Source organism: Physeter macrocephalus, chromosome 18 (assembly GCF_002837175.3).
Source record: "Physeter macrocephalus isolate SW-GA chromosome 18, ASM283717v5, whole genome shotgun sequence".
Classification (NCBI taxonomy): Eukaryota; Metazoa; Chordata; class Mammalia; order Artiodactyla; family Physeteridae; genus Physeter; species Physeter macrocephalus.
The window spans coordinates 89384671-89390670 of record NC_041231.1 but is presented as its reverse complement, the minus strand read 5'-3'; positions in this window follow the sequence as shown (position 1 = coordinate 89390670).

The following is a 6000-nucleotide window of genomic DNA, read 5'->3' as shown; positions in this document are numbered from 1 at the left end:
CTCTTCAAATTTGCTGCTTCCTGATAGAAGAAACATTCCTCCAAAGTCCTATCTCTCCATTATGGTCTTGGTGGGCATATGGGCATCATAATAGTGAAACATAACTCTCCTGTACTGTTGTTATAACATCAGGTTCAAGGGGACCTTGGGCAAAAGATGACTAATGACACCCCCTCCTCCTTCAGTGTGGCATAAATGAATCAGACACCACACCAGGAAGCAGTGGAAATAGAAGAAGACTATGAATCAGGAGGCGTGGGTCTTAGTTAAAGTTTTGTCTCTAGCTAGTGATGAACTCTTAAAAAGTCCCTCTTGGCATCATTGATGACCTCCTCTTTAAAATGTGTCCCCATTAAACTTTAATATTACTGACTCTTGACTAGTCCCCCCAATCTAACTGAATTGCTATTTATTGTGAAATAGGTTTTATATTTTCATTGTCTGAATATTTTGGAGAACGAAGTACTCTACCCAGGTACTTGGATACCTGCTTAGAAAAACCCAGCTTATGCTTCTTTGTCTCCATGACAGCAATTTAAAACAGAGAAAGCCTTCGGCACTGATTCCTCTGGAACTTAGAGAAGCTACTTCATACGAGGTCTGCCATTTAGTTAGATGGAATTTTTTAGGGCTTGTGCATGAAACCGGCAAAGCTGGAGCCAAGGTAAGCTAGGAGAAAGAAGCTATTGCACACACTTAGTCATTTTACATTATAAAATCATGCTTCCATTTCTTCAAGAATTCAAAGCATTCATTAGACTACCAGGTTATACTATTAGAACCCAGAATGGAAGAAATCCGTAGTCACTTACTCCACAAGAGGCAGGGACATCATCAAATTCTTTGATCTACTCCATTCATCTTACAAAATAGTATAAATACACTAATATTGTTACTGATGGTATTTATATTTGCCATGACAACAAAGAGGGAAGTCATCCAGCTTTAATCTAGAGAACATAAAACTTCAGAAGGCAGCTATCATCATGATTGCCAAGCATTTATTGAGCATGTGCTAGGAACAGGAATTATAAAAATTTGAGAAGCTTCAAATCAAACTGGAAGAGGTAGGACATACGCAGAAAAAAAAAAAAAAAAAAAAAAAAAAGAACCCAGAAGTAAAAACACTTACATTTCTAGAGCTATGAGGGTCCACAGTGGGCATCTCACCAGTCCCATCTCTGAATTTCCTCCCTATAGTCATAAGTTTACAAATCTCACTTATGTTTCAAGATCCAGGTCATTCGCAGACGTAGAGAATGGACTCGAGGACACGGGGATGGGGAAGGGTAAGCTGGGACAAAGTGAGAGAGTGGCATGGACATATATACACTATCAAATGTAAAACAGATAGCTAGTGGGAAGCAGCCACAGAGCACAGGGAGATCAGCTCGGTGCTTTGTGACCACCTAGAGGGGTGGGATAGGGAGGGTGGGAGGGAGACGCAAGAGGGAGGAGATATGGGGATATATGTATATGTATAGTTGATTCACTTTGTTATAAAGCAGAAACTATCACACCATTGTAAAGCAATTATACTCCATGTTAAAAAAAAAAAAAAAAAAAGATCCAGGTCATTGACCATACTTTTCTCAAAGCCTTCACAGATCTATCCCATTTATCCACATATCAGAAGTAATTTCTCAGCTCTTTTAACTCCAACAGCAGCTTATCTATTTCTCTCCTAGGGTGCCTTCTACCTTGCATCATAATTATTTATGTACGTGTCTTATTTCCAGGGCCTGATTAGATTAGAAGCCTCTGGGAGACAGAATCTTACATATCTGTGAATCTCAACATAACCTAGTACAGAGCATTGGCCGTAATAGGTAATATATATTTGAGGAGTGAATCATTCATTGTAACCTGCTCATTTGACGGTTTAAAGAAGAACTAGAGAAACTATTAAATATCTTGTCCAGGGTCACACTATCAGGGCTGATGCTCAACTGGGAAGCTCCAGTACGACCTTACAGGATGCCAGAATATTGAAACACATCTGTGTCAGTTCGTAAGTAGCTACTGATCCCAAGTGGCCTCCTGCTGTTCCAGCTGTTCCAGAATATCCCTTGGAATCTCTTGGGTCCCTCATCCAGCATCTACAAAAGTGATAACCAGCAGAGCCGGGGACTTCCAAGACACTGCTAGTTCTGCCGCTGACATCCATCTGGATTGTTCCATGCTCCTGCTGAACCAGTTATTAATGTTTTGAATATCACCACGAGCATAAAATAGTGACTTACAGGGCTGTGACAAGAAACAAATGTCTTACTGCTCTCCCCAATACACTGATGCTAATTTAGCATATGATAAACTGAGTTCTACAGAACAGAATTCACAGCAATGAGTTCTCAGTGACTGGACTTTTTCAAAGAAGTTGAACCAGACCTCAATGTTGAAAAAATAAGAAGGAGCTGAATAAGCAGAGTTTTGGGAGGTCACTCTGAGCATGAAAATGAAATCACAGAATGGCTTAGGAGCAGATCTTTGGTATGTTCTGTGTTGGCTACATAAGTTGCAGAACCTGGTATAAAATAAAAGTGAAGAGCCTCTGGTCCAAAAAGCAGGAAAAAGTCTTCTTCCTTTCTGTGGGATATCTCTCCCAACCGGTCATGTGTCCTTTATTTGCTATTTAATGTTGTGCTCCCTTGAGCACAAGATAATCACAGAGCCAAGTACATACCCTCATAGGAGTCCAGGGCCCCAGTTATATACATATGACCTCAATTCTCCCAGTGTCCCCACCAAGCCCAGGCCAGAGAGAGCTGAATGAGTGGCTGGAATCTGTCCTGGGAAGGTGGGTGGGGAAGCAGCAGGAGGTGGGACCACATGTAAACCAAGGCTCCAAACCCCCAGCACATGCTCCATTTTCCCATGAGACTTCACTTATAAAACACAAATCAAAATATAAAATTATTAAGAAGTTCAAGATGGCAACCACAGAGCAGCTTTCAAGCACAGAGCCCTGTGTAATTGCACTGGCTGCATGCCCATGAAAGTGGAGCTGGATGTGTCCAGAAGGCAGCGAACAACAGAGTTAGGTGGGAGTGTGAGGCCAGTGTAGGGGAGGAGTAGGATGAGGTGGGGCAGGAGAGGTGTAATCTGTAGGGAAAGCCCACAAGCCACGCATTGCAACACACAGCTTAATTTCTATGTCCCACAAATCAGTTACTTTGGGGACCCAAATAAAATTAAGCAATAACAAAGTTTCTGGCTACCCCTTTAAGATCCTCCCCTTGACTTGCTTCTCCAAAACACTGAAAAAGGTAGTCTAGAAGGAGAGGAGAGGAGAGCAAGGGGGGGGCAGAAAGCACACTTGAAGAAATAATAGCTGAGAACCTCCCAAATCTGGGACAGCTTTGGATATCCAAATTCATGAAGCTCAAAGCTCACCAAATAAAATCAACTTACAGAGATCCTCTCCAAGACACATTATAATGGAACTATCAAAAATCAAAGACAAAGAATCTTAAAAGCAGCAAGAGAAATAAAGCTTACAGGGGAACCCCCATAAGGCTATCAGGAAATTTTTCAGCAGAAATCTTACAGGACAAGGGAGATGGAATAATATAGTCAAAGTGTTGAAAGAAATTGCCAACCAAGAATACCTTACCTGGCAAAGCTGTCCTTCAGAAACATTAAAGCGATTAAAAACATTCCCAGACAAACAAAACCTGGGAAAATTTGTCACCCGCAGACCTACTTTACAAGAAATGCTGAAGGAGCTCTTCAAGCTGAAATGGAAGGACACTAATTGATAACATGAAAATATAAAACACACTGGTAAAGATAAGTATATAGTCAGAAAACTATAATAATGTAGTATGGTGGAGTGTTAACCACTTAACTCTAGTATAAAGGTTAACAGACAAAAGTGTTACAAATAACTATAGCTATACTAAGTTGTTAATGAATACACAATACAAAAAAGAGGTAAATTGTGACATGAAATAGGAGGGGAAATAGGACATACAAGGAGAGGAGGCAAAGGATAGATTTCGTGTATAATCAGAATGACGTTATCAGCATGTAATAGACTATTATATCTATAAAATGTTTTATGTAAGCCTCATGACAACCACAAAGCAAAAACGCATAGTAGATTCACAAAAATAAAGAGAAGGGAATCAAAGCATACCACTCTGGAAAATTATCAATTCACAAAGGAATGCAGCATGAAAGCAAGAAGTGAATGAGGGAATACAAAACTGCCAGAAAATAATAAGATGGCATTAGTTAGTCCTTACTTTCCAATAATTACTCTAAATGTAAACAGATTGAACTGTCTCTCAAAAGACAGCAAGTGTCTGGATGCATTCAAAAACAAGATCCAACTCTATGATGCCTGCAAGAGACTCACTTCAGCTTTAAGGACACACATAGGCTCAAAGTGAAGGGATAGTAAAAGATATTCCAGACAAGTGGAAACCAAAAGAAAGAAGGAGTAGCTATACTTTTATTAGACTAAATAGCTGTTAAGTCAAGAACTCTAACAAGAGACAAAGAAGGTCATTATATATTGATGAGGGATCAATTCATAAAAAAGATACAAGAATCTTAAGTATACATGCACCCAACATCAGAGTACCTAAATATTTTAAGAAAATGGTAACAGATCTGAAAGGAGTATAATCAACAATGCAATAATAGTAGGGGACCTCAATACCCCACTTTCATCAATGGGTAGATCATCCAGAGCAAAAGCAATAAGGAAACAATAGACTTAAACTATACTTTAGACCAGATAAACCTAACAGACATGTACAGAACATTCTACCCAACAACAGCAGACTACACATTCTTTTCAAGCACACATGGAACATTCTCCAGGATAGATCATATGTTAGACCACAAAAAAAGTCTTGGAAATTTAGGAAGACTGAAATCATACCAAGTATCTTTTCTGACTGAAATGGTATAAAACTAGAAATCAATAATTTAATATTATTATTAAATTATTAATAATAATAAATATGAAACTAGAAATCAAGAGAAAAGCTTGAAAATGCAAAAATATATGGAAATTAAGTATCACACTTCTGAAAATACGAGTCAAAGAAGAAAACTAAAAGGAAAATCAAAAAATACCTTGAAACAAACAAAAATGGCAACAACATAACAAAAACTGTGGAATGCAGCAAAAGCAGTTCTAAAAAAGAAGGTTATAGTGATAAATGCTTACATTAAGAAAAAAGAAAGATCTCATATAAACAACTTAATTATCTCAAAGAATAGAAAAAGAATGACAAAATAAGACTGAAGTTAGCAGAAGGAAGGAAATAAAGATCATAGCAGAATAAAATAGAAACAACAACAACAACAAAAAAAACAGAAAAGATCAACAAAACTAAGAGGTAGTTTTTGAAAAGATAAACAAAATTGACAAAACTTTACCTAGAATAATCAAGAAAAAAAAGAGAAGACTCAAGTAAATAAGATCAAAAGTTAAAGAGGAGACATTACAACTAATACAGCAGAAATACAAAGGATCTTAAGAGACTACTGTGAACAATTATAAGCCAACAAATTGGACAACCCAGAATAAATGGATAAATTCCTAGAAACATACAACTTACCAAGACTGAATCATGAAGAAATAGACAACCTGAACAGACCAATATAAGTAAGATTGAATTCGTGTTCAAAAACTTCCCAACAAAGAAAAGTCCATGACCAGATGGTTTCACTGGTGAATTCTACCAAACTTTTAAAGAATTAACACCAGTCCTTCTCAAACAGTTCAAAAAATTGAAGAGAACACTCCCAAACTCATTCTATGAGGCCAGCATTACCCTGATTCCAAAGCACAGAAAAAAATTAAGGACCAATATCTCTGATGCATAGAGATGCAAAAAATTCTCAATAAAATATTACCAAACTAAATTCAACAGCACATTAAAAGGATCATACAAATTGATCAAGTGGGATTGTTAGCACTGGGACTCAAGAATGGTTCAACAAATGCAAATCAATAAATGTGATGTACAACATCAACAGAAT